Genomic DNA, 20,026 nt, shown 5'->3' on the forward strand with positions numbered 1-20,026 from the left:
CAGGATGGACTGACGGCTGTCCCCATGGTGGACGCTCATCAATCGAATCGTAAAAACTAACTGTGTCGTTATTACATTGTGGCTTCTTGATAATGAAAATAAACAACTGATACTAATATGTTGACAAAAGAAGGATGCTAATGCTAACTATGCTAATACAAAAACATTTAGGACTGGGAGCCAATCAAAAACAAGAATGTGGGTTTTGTTTTAAAAAGGTATTTTAAAAAAGAAGATGCTTGTTCTTAAGTGAAATGAATTTGTTGTTTGTAAATTGTTGACAAAATGGTAGAAGGATCGTTTTTTTTTTTGTTTCTGCTACGATGTTAACAATGTTTTTTTCTTCAGGTACATCTGAAAGAGGAAAAAGCTATTATTTATTATTTATACAGATTTTTTTTCGCATTTTTAAATTATTTTAATATCAAAAATGTAACAATTTATAATGTTGTTCATTTGTCATTAAATTGCACCTTTATTTATCTCAGAACTCAAAGCTAATACTGAGGTTGTCCTTTTGCTTGTTGTGTTTGTGTTTTTAAAACTCCTATACAAAGGCCATGTGACGCATTTTGTCAGGAATCCAAAAACCTCTTTGCATCATGCTAATTAGCAGTTTCATTAATAAAAAAAGGTATAAAAATACCTGAAAGTGTCTAATTTTCTGTTATTAAAGTTAACATGGCTAAATGTTTTTGATAGAAACAAGTTTTTATTAACAACTGCTAGTAACGCTCACCATGTTCATGTTCACTTCCAAGCATCACAATCTTAGCAACTGATATCAAGCTAACACACTATAATACAAACTGCTCTAAAACTTTTCTCTAAAGATCATCTAAACATTTCTGTCAGAATTCCTGAAAGAATTGATGATGAAAAATTTTAGCATGTGCTAGCATATATCACAGAACCAACACTAATATTAAAACATAAATTCTAGATTATTCTTGATTCTTGAAGCAAATGTTTTGGTGCTTAGCAATCATTGCCTTGATTAAAAGATATAATTGAAACACTGGAGCTTTTCTTGTCATATTTTAATCAGGATTTGGTGCTAATTTGTGGAGATATTCAGCATGTGCTAGCAACGTAGACATCACATCATTACTAAAGAACTAAAAGATCCTTCTGAACTAATATACGTTGTTTTAGTGTTGAAACTGACAGAGTTTGTGTGAGAACTTAAAACCTTGTGCTAATTGATGCATATTAGCATTTTAACCTGGGCTACATCTGTGTGATGAAGAGCTACAATAAATGCTACATCAGCATCAATGTATGTTCACACTATTACTGTCTGTCTAGCAATTTTTTTAGTTCTGATAACAAGAAAATGACTGATAACCTAGCTAAGCAGATAAAAATTTTACTAGCAGTCTATATCTCCTGAAGCTAACTAACTAAAAACATCAGTGTGAAAACTGACTGTTATTTACAGTACTTCGCATGAGCTTTGTACTGCCTTCATATTAGCAAGTTAGCTATTAGATTAGCAAAGTGAGTTAGCTGTGCTAACTAGGTACAGTATGACTGGTTCATCTTTACTTCCGTCCAAGTACTTTTTTTTCTTTGTAATGTCCCTATACATATTTATGAAGTTGTTTTTAATGTCAAGATTAGATGAAACCGCAGTTCAGTATGTCACTGTGAACGAGACACTGATGGAACTTTGTAGAGTACAAAGAACTCATCTCCAATCATTTAGATTTGTCTGTAAACTTTGCTAATATGCATAAATCTTGATTTCAAACTTTGCTTCTTGAATTAACATGTAAAATTGCCAGCTGTGAAGGTTGTGTGCCTGTTTCTGTGAGTATTACTGAAGGAATTAGTGATTAGCATGTGCCTGCATTTTGGTAGACCTTGTTGGTCCTTGGATTTGAGATCATAACCTTCTGCTCCATGGTTCAAAGCCTTGACCACTATGCTAACACGTCTCACTTTAAAGGAAGGTTGCCTTACATAAAATCTATTGTTAAAAGAGAAAAAAACCCCAAATGATAAAGTTTGACTCATGAGAACTCCTCCACCAGCTTTAGCTTTTTATTACTTCTGCTTTTTATCACTCCAGGTTCTGACTCTCTTTGGAACAGAATAAAAAAACACAACGTGACTTTAATTGTAGCGAAAGGAAGCTGCGAGTCGATCGCACGGTCTCCACATCCAGCAAGACATTACAGCTAATTAACTCTCTAGACGTCGAGCCAATAGTCCCTTTTGAAATTATACCGATCAGCAGGGGCAAACACATTTAAATAATCACTTTCACAGTTAAACATAAAAAAAACCTAGTGAAATAATTTCAATTTCAGGTCGCGTACGAAAAAACAGCACCAAGATTCAGAAAAAAAATCAATCCTTTAAATTCTTCACTTTCTCGTCTGATCTTATTCCTGCTTATAATCCAAAATAAATTTTATAAAGCATTTCTATTCATTGTGTATTTAAAACTAGCTGAAAAGTAGAACCTTCACCAAGTCCAGGTAATGTGTACAGCTCAGATGCTGCTGTAAATAGGTCCATAAATTAATTTCTTTTTATATTTAAAGAAAAAAATGAAGAAATAAATTATTTATTGAATCAGTTAAACTAATTGCATAATTAAACTCATAATAAAATATTGTAATTAATTTCTTGGGAATAAATAAATAAAGCATTGGATTATAATCTGGTGTTTGGATAAGAAACATATTAGGTAAAACCAGGGAAAACTAAATACATTAAATAGAACATTTTTAAATTCAATTAGAATTTTAATTTAGAAAATTATTTCTCAATAATGATTAATTAAGAATTATTAATAATGAATTATTTAGTTAAATGTATATTTTAGTAAGAGCTGGCACATAAATAAACAAGCAATTTATATATCGATAAATCAGTGAATAAATGACTTCGTAGTCCTGTCCATTAGCATAACTAAATCAGATTCAAGTTTTTACTGTTTTCTTAGATCTGTTTTTAAAATATTCACTAAACGTAAACATGCTTATAAAATCTTTAACGCTGATTGTGACTGTGAAAAAAATCGAAGCCTCAGGAGCAACAACCTGATCTAATTTTGCTGCAGATGAGTAGCTCTGAATCACTCAGTGTAGAGTCATTTTTTTCCCTTGTTCACATGAGTCTTGTTCACACCGAGGGTCTAGCTCAAGTCATGCTCAAGGTCTCAATGCTCAATACTTCTTGTTTGGATTTGCTCTTATTCACTCTTTGCTTGTGTTTGCCCTGATAAGCTCTGTCTATTTTCTTCCAATATAATAGGATGTGCTATTCTAGCTTATTGTACAACTTTTTTAAGTAAAATTCCTACAAATATTTTATAATGCTTTCATACGGAGAAATCAAAAACAGGACAGTCTTACAGAGGATAAAAACGAGATTAGTTAACGTTATAAAACTATTAATTCTAGCTGTTTTTATGTAGCTACTCTATACTTAGAATTAGCAAATGAATTTCAGGCTAGCAGGATGTGCTGTGTTAGCTTATCTTACAACTTTGTTTACCGATTTCTTATGATCACTAAAATTCCTATGACATTTAGATGAAAACAGATCAATGCATGACATCTGCAAGCTGTTTGTTTTCAATATTTTGGGGATAAAGTTTTCCTCAGCAATCCTGCTAACATCAGACATTTTTAGCATGTAATAAAAAGAGCCACTTTTCAAATGGTAATACAAATCCAAAACATATAATATCAAGGAAATGAAAGATTTATTACACCACAAACACACAGACACACTCACAAACACAGACACAAACACACATAAACATACATACAAATACACATACAGTACATACATACATGCACACACATACACACACACACACACATTCATACATGCACGCACACCCAAACACACATACATACACACAAATACACACACACACGATAGTTTAGTAATTAAGGGTTTGGAATAATGGTCTCATTATTCACTCATTAATCTTTTTTATTTTTAATTTATTTTTAATTTAATTAATTATTGAATTCATTTTTAATTAATTTACCACAGTTCTGTCAGTTTCTGGTTTTTGATTGGTGGATTAATTTCCTAGAACATCTCATTCTCTTTCTACTTTGGAATGCAACTTCTGTTCCTGTGTACTCATGCATGTGTGTGTGTGTGTGTGTGTGTGTGTGTGTGTGTGTGTGTGTGAGTGTGAGAGAGAGAGAGAGAGAGAGAGAGAGAGAGAGAGATGAGCCTGGTCCTGTCTGATAAAACACATGTGGAGCAGCCATGAGCGTTCGAGAGCCTGTGAATCTGCCACTGCGAATCGACTCTGTGTTGCCATGGCAACCACTGTCTCTCCCTTCACTTGGGTTTGTGTGTGTGTGTGTAGTGTGTTGAAGAGTGTGCGATGCTTCAGGAGACACCGAGCACTGCTGTGACCTCATGTGGCTATAGGAAGAAGTGTGTGTGTGTGTGTGTGTGTGTGTGTGTGTGTGTGTGTACTAATACTTTATGTAAATCGAAAGAAAAAATAATTAATAATTACTCATACCACATTTTAGTCTATCTGAGCATGAATCGAGAAATCAGCATCGTGGTCATGTGACTCTTTTAACCAATCACAGATCATCGATTAAAATAATCACTGAAACGTTTCAGAGCGAAAACGTTAAAACACTAAAAACACACGTGTGATATGATATATGTTATATTTCACTTGTTTATTAGCAAATAAACCACTCTTTAAACTATAAAAGCTGAACATCTATAAATATGTATACACTTGTGAAATATGCAAATGAGGTTGCAGATCATTACATATGTGCTAATTTAAATATTTAAACATTATTTGCTACGTTTCAGACATTTTTTTATTTAATTTTTTTTTCTAAATGATATTTTTATTTCATTTTCAAGACAAACACACATATACACACACACACACACACACACACACACACACACACACGCACACACACGCACACACACACAAACAGAATATATATAGAGTCCAGACCTGAATCCAACTAAATAATCATCAGTGGTTTGACCTGCATGAGGCTGTGACCAGGAGATCTGATGGATCTGGAATCTTGCCAGGTGAAGATGTTCCACACTAATTGACTCTTCCATAAAAAACACTGAGTAGTGGAAACAAATCCAAAGCTGCTTCAACAGAGCTGTAGTTCAGGGGTGTGCATACTTACGCAGTTAGGTTATTGTATTGTCTTTTATATTTACCTAAAATTTGTCTGATTGTTTTTTTGCTTAATTTTTTCTTTTGTAATTACAATTTATTTATTTATTTATTTATTTACTTACTTATTTATATCACAAAAACCTAATGGGGTGTGTAAACTTTTTATCAAGTTGGGGGAACCATTAACCTTGTCTAATATATCAAATATTAGCTGAAATTGTTATTTATTAGTTGCTAAATAATAATAATAATAATAATAATAATAATAATAATAATTATTATTATTATTATTAAAGTTACACAATAATGCACACTATGTTTATTATCAATAATGTATATAAAAGTATAGTATAGAAATATAACAGTAAAATATATGCTATATATATATATATTCTTTTGTAATTTATTTTAATTGTCTTTATGTTATTGAATCGATGGATGATTTGTTTTCCCTCCATTTTTCTTCATTTCTTTTTTTTAACAGTACACCTGGGTTGACTCCTACACAACATATGTACATTTATTTATTTATTTATTTATTTATTTATTTATTTATTTGTTCTTTTTATATTATTTATTCACCAAAGAAGGGGGATATATTAATTATTTAAAAGATCCATTAAAAATTATCTTCCTAAGCATAAACAAATTTTTTTTTTTTTTTACAAACAAATTTTTTTAATGCCTGTTTCTGTCACACAGAGTGATGGTTTCATGTCCTGAGTCTGGGCACATCATTTTAAATGACAATAGTAAGTGTTAAAAATTCTGCCTGTCCTTCTGTCCTTGGGCAGGCTTTATCTCTGGAGCTCTCTGTTAATGCGTGGCATGTTGGGGAGGTGGCAGTATGGTGGCCAGAGTTCACCCTCCTGAGATGAGGACATCTGCAGGTAAATAAATAGACTACACTCTAGGTGCACACACACACACAGAAAGAGAGAGAGAGAGAGAGAGAGAGAGAGAGAGAGAGAGAGATTTCACCTTAATATTTTTACATTAACAATCATTAATCATTACAATGATGCAAATAAGGTACAGAAAGGTATTTAAATTTTGGTTTAACCCCTAAGTGTATGTGTGTGTGTGTGTGTGTGTGTGTGTGTGTGTGTGTGTGTGTGTGTGTGTGTGTGTGTTACATAAACTGCATTGAATGACTAACCATTTCCAACAACAACAATAACAATATCCAATTCAATATCTAATATTGATACCTTGCATTATTTATTATATATATATATATATTTATATATATATATATATATATATATACATATTGCTTTTAAAATTATTATAAAGTATTCTGTAAAATATTGTTAGAAGAAATTAAATAAAAATACTGTAAAACTACATGGCTAAAGACCTACAGTACTTAAATAAAAGCTTACTTACTACTTAAAAATGTAGTACTTTTTGGACACACACACGCATTACACAAACATGACAACAGGAAATCAGACTGGAAAAATGTGTATTATTTGACTTGATTTGAAATTAGATTTAAATTTAACATTTTTTTTTTCATTTTCATTATGCACATTCCTATATTTCAGATTGTACATTTAGCTCGTACAGCTGTTTTAACGAGCCCTTGCTCGCACCTCATCCCTCAGCGACGGCAGCCGCATTTGCATGTGTTTAACACACAACCCTATAATCTCTCTAACATGTTACTAAACATCTGTTGTCCTGCTGGGTTTTGCCATGTCGTACATTTGGACTGTCGGCCACCTGTTACATGCAAATGTAGATGACAAATTAATCACCACGACTCTGGCGCTGTCACACCCCATCACTGCCTTGTGCACGTGCTGCTCTCACTACAACTACAATGAGATCAATTACCTTGAGACCATGAGATGAAAAGTACTGTTTTAAAAACACACACTCACTCAGTACAATTCTAGGTAACATTTCTTTAGTATACACGAAATGAATAAAAAGTTTTACAACAAAGTGGTGAACACAGTGGTGTCCAAAAAAGAAAATGATCACAATTTTCTACTTACATAAATTATATGTAATGTATAATTATTTACAAAATGTCAAACAAACTGAGAGGATCGAAAAATTTTAAACAACTGAGAGAAAAATTATTAACAAATAAATCTCACGGTCAAATTACTGAAAGTCAAAGCGGAGCAATGATAGCAATCTTAACACAAAGTAATTTAAAACAAAGGTCCTTCCAAACAAAAACTCTAAACTTGAACGGCTGTAAACACGTGCTGTGTTGAGTAGAGCCTCTGCAGGAAGTGATGAATGAATGAATAAATTTGGTGTATACAAGCCTTTACTTATCACCACATCTACATTACAGCACAGTGACATTCCTTCTTCACATATCCCAACTGAGGAGGTTGGAGTCAGAGTCAACCCCTCTGAAGCAGACAGGGTTAATAAAGGTCTTGCTCAGGGGGCTCAACAGTGGCAGCTCAGCAGTGCTGGGGCTTAAACACTGTTACTCCAATCAACAACACAGTGCATTAACCACTTGAACCAATTCTGCCACAAAAAGCAAGCAATTGGTTTTTAAAGGGTTCCTGAGTTTACTGCACCAATCAGGACAATCAATAATAAAGCTAAAATAATAAATGTATAAAATAATAAATATTATTACATTATTATATTAATATATGATAGAAAATTAATAATACACATTAATTTGTCGTTATTTAGTTTTTTTTTTTTTTTTTTTAAATTGTTATTATTTCACCGTTGCTTGTGAATGTTCACTATTTAATCCCCCAACACATTTACATTTACATTTACATTTACAGCATTTAGCAGACGCCCTTATCCAGAGCGACTTACATTTTATCTCATTTTTACACAACTGAGCAATTGAGGGTTAAGGGCCTTGCTCAGGGGCCCAGCAGTGGCAGATTGGTGGACGTAGGAATCGAACTCACAACCTTCCGATTGGTAGCCCAACACCTTAACCAACAGCCCAACAGTGGTAGCCCAACAGGCTACCACATCCCACACATGACTTATATGTGTAAAACAAATCGTAAAAAACAGAACACCTCAGTTCTTATCGCTGCTTTAATTATTCTGGAAGTAAATACATTTATAAAATATATAATAACATTTTATTACATATATTACAAGAATAAGATAAACATTAGCCTCACTGTTAACAGTTAACATAAGACAAAGTGGGATTTCAACTGTTTCACATGTCACCTCAAGTGTTCATTTATATAGTCAAATGAAAGACAAGTCATTTCCAAAGTGCTGTAAATAAAAAAATAAAACATTTTTTTTTGCATGTTTGTCACACTTTAATGTTTCAAATCATCAAACAAATTTAAATATTAATCAAATATAACACAAGTAAACACAACATGCAGTTTTTCAATGAAGGTTTTTATTATTAAGGGAAAATAAAATCCAAACCCACATGGCCCTGTGTGAAAAAGTGTTTGCCCCCTGTTAAAACATAACTGTGGTTTATCACACCTGATGTCAGGGACACAGGGATAAAAACAGACCCGATTGCAGGATAGCATAAAAATAAACAGGATTTATTAAACAAAAACATGAAACACAGACGCAGACAATACCAGACCAGACCAGACCAGACATAAGATGACATCAGAAGACAACATACAACAGAAGACAAGGATTCGATTAAATAGAAAGGATGATGAAGACATGAGGAACAGGTGTGCAGAGGGGGAGGAGTAAACAAAGGCGGGGCTGACACGTGACAAGGAACATAAACAAGAGCACGTGGCCAAAGTCCGGGCTGAGTCCTGACACCTGAGTTCAATTTCTCTAGCCAAACCTGTCACACTCTTACTGTCACACCTGTTCACAATCAAGAAATCACTTAAATAAGACCTGAATGACAAAGTGATATCAATATCAAAAGCTACACATCATGCCAAGATCCAAAGAAATTCATGAACAAATGAGAAAGAACGTAATTGAGATCTATAAGTCTGGAAAAGGTTATAAAGCTTTTTATAAAGCATTTCTAAAGCTTTGGGACTCCAGCGAACCACAGTGAGAGCCATTATCCACAAATGGCGAAAACATGGAACAGAGGTGAACCTTCCCAGGAGTGGCCGGCTGACCAAAAGTCACAGAAGACCCCACAACAACATCCAAGGAACTACAGGCCTCACTTGCCTCAGTTAAGGTCAGTGTTCATGACTCCACCATAAGAAAGAGACTGGGCAAAAAATGGCCTGCATGGCAGAGTTCCAAGAGTTTTGCTGAGCAAAAAGAACATAAAGGCTCGTCTCAGATTTGATGATCCCCAAGACTTTTGGGAAAATACTCTGTGGACTGATGAGACAAAAGTTGAACTTTTTGAAAGGTGTGTGTCCCATTACATCTGGCATAAAATTAACACCACATTTCAGAAAAAGAACATCATACTGTTCAAAATGAAGACTTTGGAGTGGCCTAGTCAAAGTCCTGACCCGAATCCTATTGAGATGCTGCTCGAAAACCCTCCAATTACAACAACTCTGCAAAGCTGAGAGTGGACCAAAATTCCTCCACAGCGCTGTAACAGACTCATTGCAAGTTATTGCAAAAGCTTGATTGCAGTTCTTGCTGCTAAAGATGGCTCAAGCAGTTATTAGATTTAGGGGCAAGCAATTTTTCACACAGGGCCATGTAGGTTTGGATTTTGTTTTCCCTTAATAATAAAAACCTTCATTTAATAACTGAATGTTGTGTTTACTTGCTATCTTTGACTAATATTTAAATTTGTTTGATGATCTGAAACATTAAAGTGTGACAAACATGCAAAAAAAAAAAATCAGTAGTGTGTAGATCTGCAATATTATAACTAGATTTGTAAAGTTCGTCGCGACAAACTTTGATGTTGACTTTGACTAGGCAAGGATTCGCAAAGGCCAGTGCTTTTTGGAGGCGAGTGGACATAAGGGACAGTGTTACTTTTGGAGGCAAGTGGACAGAAAGATAGGGTGCCAAAACATTTGGAGGCAAGTGGAGACGAGCATGTGACGTCATCTGAATACTCCTGAGGAAATTCCCCTCATTGGGTTGATATGTCACATGTTCATGTTGTGCTAATTTTTGATTTTCACATGGCATCACCTGACGTCACGTGACGTCATCAGAATACACGTGAGGAAGTTCCCCTCATTGTTCTGAGTGTTTTGATATGTCACATGTCCATGTTGTAAAAAGTTTTTTGATTTTGTATATTTTGGGGGCGAAGCTGTGGCACAACCTGAAAGCCAGTCGTTACACCAATTTAAAAGTTTGTTCAGAGTATCACCCTAAAGGAGCTGGCCGAGTTTGGTGTAGATAGTTCGAAAGCTTGCCGAGTTATAAACCTCCAAAGTTTATAATGGGAGTCTATAGGAAAAAAGGCCAATTTGAGACCCGGTACCTGAAGTACCGGTACTCGGATCTCTTAGAAAAGTAACAGCAACAAACGTCAGACCAGGGTCTACAACATATCCGAATTTGGTGCATGTGGCTCGAAAGCCCTAGGCCGCATTAAATTTTATACATTTTTGTCTAAGCTTAAATAGGAAAACAGAATGTTGGCTTCTACAAAGCTACATAATAACTAATATTTCAGCCCTTTTTTTCATGATTAACCCCTTTTTATTAAAACACAACTCAAAAAAGTAGTTTTACCACAGGGAATGTGAAATATTCTCATTTTTAATTAAGTTTTATGAAAATTCACCTGATAGGCTACAGGATGTAAAAAAAAATACAGCCTGCTGCTTGAAAGAAATTAAAATTGTTTCATTCTATAGTCAGTAAAATTAAAAGAGCTACCGATATTTATTTCTTGAAGTCATGTTTTTTATATTGTAAATCATTTTATAATCAGAATTTTAAGAAACGACTATTTTGTTATTTATAAATTTGTTATACGAAAATGCCTTGCTTGAATAAAACGATCAGCTTATTTTTAAATGGGTTTAAAACACTGCATTGAAATAGGAAAGATTCATGAGGATTTTAAGTAGTACGTAAATATATTGTCGCTGTCGGGCAGAAACCTCGTATGTCCAAATTTGGTCAATTTCATATTTTTTCACATATCGATGCTATTGGTCAGTCCCCACGTGGGTCTGTTATTTTTACAAGTTATTAACCAATCTAAAGTCTTGAAAATAGCTTGAGCGCAAATCTCATAACTCCATTGGACACTTCAACTGTCCACCTCTTCCTCACTCTGCGGGAGAGCTTCGCGGCATATTTCTCCTCAAGAAGAGTCGCAACGAATCAACACGTCTTCTGAGGTAAATGTCTTCAAAACACTGGGCTCAAAGAAAAAAATCTTGACCCCCGCTAGTTCTGGTGCTCGTCTGAGGACAGGAATTTAGCGCAAGACAATCCACTGCAACGCGGACTAAACCCTGTGCACTGCAGATAAGGTACGCCGTTTTTTAATTTCCTGAAAAATAACGGTTTTGGAGATATGAGGATTCCGCCTGACAGCGACGATATGAATAAATTAATAAGTTAATACATGAATAAATAACGTTTTATGTGCCAGAGGCAGTCAGGTGTGTTTCCTGAGGAAGTTATTACATAACATATAAAACTGAACACCATGCACCTACCGACTCAGTTAGCGAGCTTTAGAGCTAAGAAGAACTTATTAATTTGTTTTTCCGCTAATTGAAACGCCACGTTTCTCTTTCCATTTCACTTCCTAACAATAGTCTGAGACGAGGCTGCGTTACCGTCGAGCTGTTCTGCGTGAAATTAAACTTCTAATTCCTCCGATAGCAGGAAGTACGATTAGAGCTGTAATTCTTCCAGCTCGTCCACGCTAATGGAGCTGTCACCCACGCCGGCGAAGAAAAGAACTTTGTCACTAGGTTTTTTTTTTCACCCTGAAAGGGTATTTTTCCTCTCATTTCTTTTCAGCTTGGTGTGAAAGAGGTGGCGAGGCTGTGAGAAGGAATCATAAATGCGCAGAGTGCTAAAAGGTAAGTAAAAAAATTAGAAAAGAAAAATGTCTGTTTTTCACAGAGAAATAAAATCAACTAAAACTAGATCAATTTAAAATATATTGAATTAATAAGAGTGAAGAAGGAAGAGATCGAGGTCTCAGGGAACAAACACATCCTCTTCATATCATATCAGTATTTCAGTACAAGTACCCTTATCATCATCAGTGCCAGCACTGGTATCAGTAACAGTACTAAACTCACTATTGACATCAATATCACTACCAGTACCAGTACCAGCACCAGACTCAGTACCAGTACCCATACTAGTACCAGTATCTGTACCAGTGTCACAACTATATTCACTTATTAGTACCAGTACCAGTTATAGTATTAGTATCAGTACCAGTACCAGTCTTACAATCATAACTAAGAATCAGTACCATTATCAGTAGTAATATCAATATCAGTACCAGAACTAGTAAAAATTAGTACCAACATCAATATTAGTGTCAATATCAGTTTTTGCATCAGTACAGAGTCTAATTATTAATATTAGTATCAAAGTCAGTACCAACAGCAGTCTCAGTTTCAGTCTAAGTCTTCTAAGTAAGTTTCAGTGTCAGTCTAAGTCTAAGACTAAGTTTTAGTCTCAGAGTCAGTTTCAGTATCTGTATGAGTCTCGGTATCAGTATCAGTATCAGCAAATTCTCAGTATCAGTATCAGTCTATGTATCAGTAACATTTTCAGTCTCAGTAACAGTCCTAGTCTCAGTATCAGTATCAGTCTATGTTGAAAAGTTTACATATAAAGAGATTTAACTGGTTTTGTTTTATTTTAAGCTTAAGTGTAATTGTCATTAATATTTTATGTTTTATTCTATTTACAGTGTAATTTTCATATTGCGATTTTGTGAATGACTGAAAGTTCTTCCATATGAAATAAATGAAGCCAATATTAAACTGAAATTAAACAACAAAATAAAAGTTTTATATTCTTGTTAAAAGATTTTTTTGACACTAGTAAAGAACTTTTTTCTTCTCCTCTATTCTGTAGGTAAAAACAACAGAAAAAATAGTATGTGTGTGTAATTTAAGTAATAAAAAATTATTCAAACAGCTCAGTTATATGTTTAGATTAAGACTCAGCTTGACTTTAAACTTGCTTTGTGCCAGAAAAAATATGTTGAATTTCCATTTTCTCAAAAGCAAATCCAAAAAAAAAAAAAAACTGCATTAAAGAAGACAGATGTATGAAATGCACATAAGCTGCAGATATCAAACTGTGTGTGTGTTTTCCATCTGTTTTTGATTGCAGCAAAGAAATAGTTTAAGGAAGCAACAGAACAGGTGGTTGTCAGCTGGTTTGGGGTGAGATGAAGGACAACTCAATTCAAACCGTTGATTAAAAAGCACGCTGATTATTTTCCCACGGCCGTGTCCAACACCACACGCAGTGTTTTATTCCGAGTGTAATACATAAAATTACCACACCGCTCTGTACAGTGTAATGTATTTGACATAAGGTCAGAGGAGGTGAGCGAATAAAGTGCTCCTCTATTTCCTCTGTGTGATCCATCTGAACTTTGACCCAGCAGGATAGCATCACAGCTGGAGAATGCATCGCCGTGCCAACCAAACTAATTTTTTTTAGCAACTCTGGGGTTAAAGGTTAAATAGAGAAAAACTGTCTTGTGTTGGGGTGAAAGGGCGGTGTTTACAAGCAATACCTCTGGGGCTATGTATACTAGGGAAATGTTGGTGTATATTAGAATTAATCCCCACACACACACACACACACACACACACACACACACAAATACATATCTGTACAACAAGTCCATAAGTGAGCCATGCATGAAGGATTAATTTGTCACTACTTAATCCAGACTTAATCAGAAAGCTTAGCTTTAAGCAGGTTAAGCAGGTCACGGGTTCCACAAAGACAGGGTTATGGAATAATAATTGTAGTAATAACAGGCACTAACAACAACCAAATAGAAGTAGAATACAGAAATAAACAGAGAGAGAGAGAGAGAGAGAGAGAGAGAGAGAGAGAGAGAGAGACAAAGACTGTCAGGGTGGGCCAGAAGGGAGGACTCATGCAGGACGCAGATGTAAATAATAAAAGTCTTTAATGAGCTTGACAAAATAATCAGGCAAGGCAGGCAAACACTCAGCGTAAAGACCAGCCTCTAATCCAGTACACAGGCAGGCAAAGAATACAGGGCAGGAAAAAACACAGAGTGAAAAAAAGTCCAATAATCCAGTACTCAGGCAGGCAGGGTAATGCAGGGCAGGCACAAACACCGAAACCAGAAACAAACAGAGTCAAACCAGGCAGGGAAGTACAGGAACAAGGCGGGATGAAATCACAGTGGACAAGGCAAACTGAGAAGACCATCTGGCAAGGAACCATGTGAAAGCAGCGTCCTTATATGGTGCCTAACACCTAAAATGGATGCACCTTGGAGATGGGAAAAGGCCCAACAAAGCATGGGGCAAGTTTCCTGCAGGTAACCTTAAGCTGCAGGTCTCTGGTGGATAGCTAGACCATCTGACTGACAAGATATGAAGGTGCCGGATGGTGCTTGCGATTGGCCTTCCGGGCGTAGCTCCTAGAAGCCCTGAGCAGGACTGCATGAGCTTTTTTCCAGACCCATCGGCAACGCTTGACCAGGGCAAGGGCAGAGGCAACCAAGGCCTCCATTTCCTGGTTTTAAAACAGTGGAGGCTGGTGGTTGTGGGCGTATTCCACCAACACAAGGTTGAAGGACCAGGACGTAGGTTCTTTGGAAGACAGGATGCAAAGTCCTTTTCCTACTGTAGTTCCTGTTTTAGTTCGGTCTGTCTGTCAGACTGAGGATGACAGGCCGATGGTGACCCCCAGGAGCTGGCAAAACTCTCTCCAGAAGTTAGAGTTGAACTGAGGACCTCAATCAGACACAATGTTGCATGGGATGCCATGCAGGCAAAAGACTTGCTGGAGCATGAGCAGGGCTGTTTCCTTGGCTGAAAAACGTTTGGGCAAAGCAATGAAATGGGCTATCTTGGAGAATCGATCCACCACAGAGAGGATGGTGGTGAACCCAGCCGAGACCAGGGCCGCATGGGAACAGGGGGAGGATGGAGCAAGCCGGCTGAAGGGGCCCAGGGTGTCTTATGCTGAGCACAGACAGGACATGCCACCACGAACACCCGGACATCCTTCTTTATCTAAGGATATCCTCCTGCTCAGTAACAAAAACTGTAACATCATCTTCATACACAACAGCGGTATAGGGAAGCCTTTTAACTCCTTTTTTAATTTACTCAACAAAGTTTCTATCACTAGACTATAGAGTTGCCCTGAGAGTGGACACCCTTGTCGAATGCCTCTTCTAACTGGTACCGGACAACTCAAGTCTAGTATTTCTATTTTTACAATTAAAACTCTACCTTTATCCACCTCCACAATGAACAAAATTTTTAAGTCTAACCCCTTCACTCCAAGGAGTACACCTATTCATATCCTGTCTGAGAAAAAGCTGCTAAATCTGAGAAGTCAGAAAAAGCTTTGTCATTATTATTCATATCATCATTAGCTATTTCCTTTGTTTGTCCTTCTACTTCTAAAACCACAGCCTGTCCATTAGTCAGCTCAAATCCATTCACTGCTCTCCTTGTTCACAATCTCAGAACTATCCACAGCCCTGATACCTGTATACCTACATTCCCATCCTCTTATCTGAAAAACCTTCAGTAACGTTCACATTCTCTGTGCCTTTAGGAGTCTTTTTATTGTTTACACATTGTTAAACTGACTTTCTATATTTGGATATCTTTCTTTTTTACAACATTCTTTATTTTTTCTTTTGGAGTTTTAGTTGGGACTGCTTCACCTTCTGCTACATGCTTAATACCACCACACTCAAAACAGCACATCTCCTTTGTACTTGCGTACAGCATATATACGACTTTCCTTCATATACACAGTGAAAAGAAACGTTTAAAGTAGGAGATTCAAAAACATATCATCGCTGTCGGGGGCAGAAACCTCGTATGTCCAAATTTGGTCAATTTCATATTTTTTCACATCGATGCTATTGGTCAGTCCCCACGTGGGTCTGTTATTTTTACAAGTTATTAACCAATCTAAAGTCTTGAAAATGGCTTGAGCGCAAATCTCATAACTCCATTGGACACTTCAACTGTCCACCTCTTCCTCACTCCGCGGGAGAGCTTCACGGCATATTTCTCCTCAAGAAGAGTCGCAACGAATCAACACGTCTTCTGAGGTAAATGTCTTCAAAACACTGGTCTCAAAGAAAAAAAATCTTGACCCCCGCTAGTTCTGGTGCTCGTCTGAGGACAGGAATTTAGCGCAAGACAATCCACTGCAACGCGGACTAAACCCTGTGCACTGCAGGTAAGGTACGGCGTTTTTTTAATTTCCTGAAAAATAATGGTTTTGGAGATACGAGGTTTCCGCCCGACAGCGACGATATACACCTTTTGCCTAAATGATGCCAGCAAACTTACCAAACCGAGAGAGCTCTTGCTCAATAACTGCTTCTGAAATAAAAGGTTGAACATTGGGAATCGTTAACTTAGTTGTTGTCGAAGCTAGCGGTTTAACTACAACATAACCACCACTCACCAAAATCCCGCTGTCGACCAATCAATTCACAAGTTGCCCCTTAACCACTGCCTTGTTCATCCGAGAAGGCGAAACAATATTGTCATGGCCCACGTGCTTGGTCACCTCCTGTAGCACCTCTTCCACAGACACTTCTGCATCGGTTGCACACGCCATAGCTGAGCGATAAGGAAGGCGTCCCCACACTCAATTAACAAATAATTGCTCAATCTAAGTTAAGAATAAATTGAGATGTGTAAATTGTTTTATATACATGACAAAGTAATAAGAAATATGTGCAGAATTAATGAGAAATAGAAAATAGAAAATTATATAATAGGAAATTTCCCTCTCTCAACGTGAACACCTCCCACTTCCGCTTCCCAGCATACGCAGAAAGAGAGAGAGAAAGACAGAAAAAGACAGAGCGAGAGACAGACAAAGACAGAGCAAAAAAAGAGAGAGAGACAGACAGAGAGACAGACAAAGAGAGGCAGAGAGACACAGACAGACAAAATGACAAAGACAGAGAGACAGACAAAGAGAGACAGACAGAGAGAGATAGACAAAGACAGCGAGACAATGAGAGACAGACAGAGAGACAGACAGAGAGAGAACCTTGTCTAACTCTATCAGTATAAAACCTGCTGTCACTGCTGTCTGTAGAAAAAAGTTTTATGCTCCTGTTGTAATTGAACACATTTATAAATTTCACTCCTAAATGAAACATACAATAAAAATGAGTCGAAATTCATTTGAATATTTTAGTATTTTTCATAAAATATCCATCCAAGTCACAATGACAGCCCTAAAATAAAAAGCAGTCATTAATGCTGTAAATGAAATCACTTTGTAAAATTGGACGGAATCATTGGGAAAATTCAGCTGGTTTAATTAAAACATGCAAAAACAACAAATCATATTCATCAGTATTCAAATCTCAGATATTCTTTTGTATGCTAGCCATGATGACTCCTGATGACTCCTCCACTTCAGCACACTTGTACAGTAGGTGGGCAATTTGATTTATTGTGTGTAATTTTATTTTTATTATGTGCTACAGATGCATGTTTTTAAATAAAAAAAAAAATGAAAATGCAAAGGGGGGCACAGTGGCTTAGTGGTTAGCACGTTCGCCTCACACCTCCAGGGTCGGGGTTCGATTCCCGCCTCCGCCTTGTGTGTTTGCATGTTCTCCCTGTGTCTCGGGGGTTTCCTCCGGGTACTCCGGTTTCCTCCCCCGGTCCAAAGACATGCATGGTAGGTTGATTGGCATCTCTGGAAAATTGTCCGTAGTGTGTGATTGTGTGAGTGAATGAGAGTGTGTGTGTGCCCTGCGATGGGTTGGCACTCCGTCCAGGGTGTATCCTGCCTTGATGCCCGATGACACCTGAGATAGGCACAGGCTCCCCGTGACCCGAGGTAGTTCGGATAAGCGGTAAAAGATGAATGAAAATGCAAAAAAACAAAAAACAAAAATATAGCAACACAAATATTCGATATACAAATTTTCTTTGTTTGCTCCTTTATGATTTACCGAATAGGAAATAGGCTCATATATGCATTCTTTGTTCTGCTGTAATGGGAAGATTACACACACACACACACACACACACACACACACTCAGACCTGTGTGTGTATAATTGTGTTTCCATGTCACATTATATAGAGAAAATAACACTTAGGTCTAGGACTGCATCTTTGTCTTGTCTTGTCTGTACAGTATGTGTGTGTGTGTGTGTGTGTGTGTGTGTGGATGTGTGTGTGGATGTGTGTGTGTGGTTGATTATACGTTGCTGAATGGCATGAGTAGATAACTATAATTGCATGGGTTTGTTTCGGGAATCCGACCTGCTGAGATTTTTTTGTTTAATAATGAACACATTTCATTTTATTTGTCATTTATACAGAAATGTTCTACAGGCAACCGCGGACTGTTCCATTTTCTACCTCAGAGGGGGATCCCAGCACTCCTGTGATTATCAATCATCCTCATCCTGACTCTTTGAATGAAAAATATCATCTGTGATGATAAATACAGAGTCGGAGCAGCTTCAATCATCATATAAAGCAGTCAAAAGGATAAAAAGAAAAATAATAAATTGGATGTGGAGTTCAGGGATGTTTTCTGCTCAATCGTGCTCTATTTTACTGATTAATCACCTCCTGTGGGACAAATTGCACCTGATCTAAGCAACGGCAGACTGGCGGAGATGCAGCGAGGCAGTGTGATTCATTACCAGGCCTAATTACACCCAAAAAGTCTCAGGCAGATTCTGCCTCCATTCCAAACCATTACTTTTCACCTCAGTGTGACGCCGTAATTGCAGAAAAAACCCGCTGCCAAATTCTTCTTAGCATAAACGCTAACACTGCCATAAATGGTCAAACCCCTAAAGTTTAACGTGGGCTGACTCTGCTGTTGAGGAAAAAGAAAAGAATAGAAAAGATAATCAGATGCATATGTATGCACGATGGTTTGCATAAGTATTCACCCCCTTGAGCTTTTCCACAGTTTAAGTCACAAATTTATGCAAAACATACCAAAATATTCACATGGATGAAAAACTATTCACAATTTATTTATTTAGTTCCATAACCCTTGATTGGTGTTATAATTGGTGATTTTTTTGGTGATTGGTTATATATATATATAATATATATATATATATATATATATATATATATATATATATATATAAAACAAATTAGCTCTGGGGATATCTGAAGTGATATCATTAGTTGAGTAAAGGGTCACGTGATCTTAGAAAACCAGATTTATTTTTTATTCTAGAACATTCCAGGGTGTATGAGAGAACCAATGTTGTGCTAGTTACTAAGAAATACTAACTAGTTACAGTTACTAGTTACTTCATTCAAAAAGTAACTCAATTACTTTGTTGATTACTTACACCAAAAAGTAACGTGTTACTGTTAAAAGTAACTTTTTAGTTACTTTTTTAAAGAAATAATGAGCATATTTCCACTTTTGAGAAACTCGTCTTGCTCTCGCCTCGACTCGCCATTACTGCCGCAGACACTTTAATAAACGGAAACACACCCACAGTGCGGCGTCTTCGTGTTTACAGGTTGGCATCCACCAATCCTACAATGCGTCGCTACAAAGAGTCTGTAGGCTACACTTCAGTCTAAATGAATTAATTTAAAAAAGTAACGGACAAATGCACCATATGGTAACGGTAACGGAGTTACTTTATTTAAAAAGTAATGGGTTACAGTATTAGTTACTGTCAAAAGTAACTGCAAAAAAAAAAAAAACACACAGCAAACCATGAAAACCAAAGAAAGGCCAAAACAAGTCAGGGACAAAGTTCTGGAAATGT

At 36.5% G+C, this 20,026-nt stretch overlaps 1 protein-coding gene across 1 annotated transcript in view; it reads left to right on the forward strand.

Moving 5' to 3' along the window:
* The window catches only part of LOC132857816 (eukaryotic translation initiation factor 4 gamma 1-like), a 796,411-nt gene that overhangs the window by 331,551 nt on the left and 444,834 nt on the right, over positions 1-20,026 (forward strand). The gene's annotated exons all lie outside the window — the stretch shown is intronic.

Source organism: Tachysurus vachellii, chromosome 15 (assembly GCF_030014155.1).
Source record: "Tachysurus vachellii isolate PV-2020 chromosome 15, HZAU_Pvac_v1, whole genome shotgun sequence".
Taxonomy (NCBI): domain Eukaryota; kingdom Metazoa; phylum Chordata; class Actinopteri; order Siluriformes; family Bagridae; genus Tachysurus; species Tachysurus vachellii.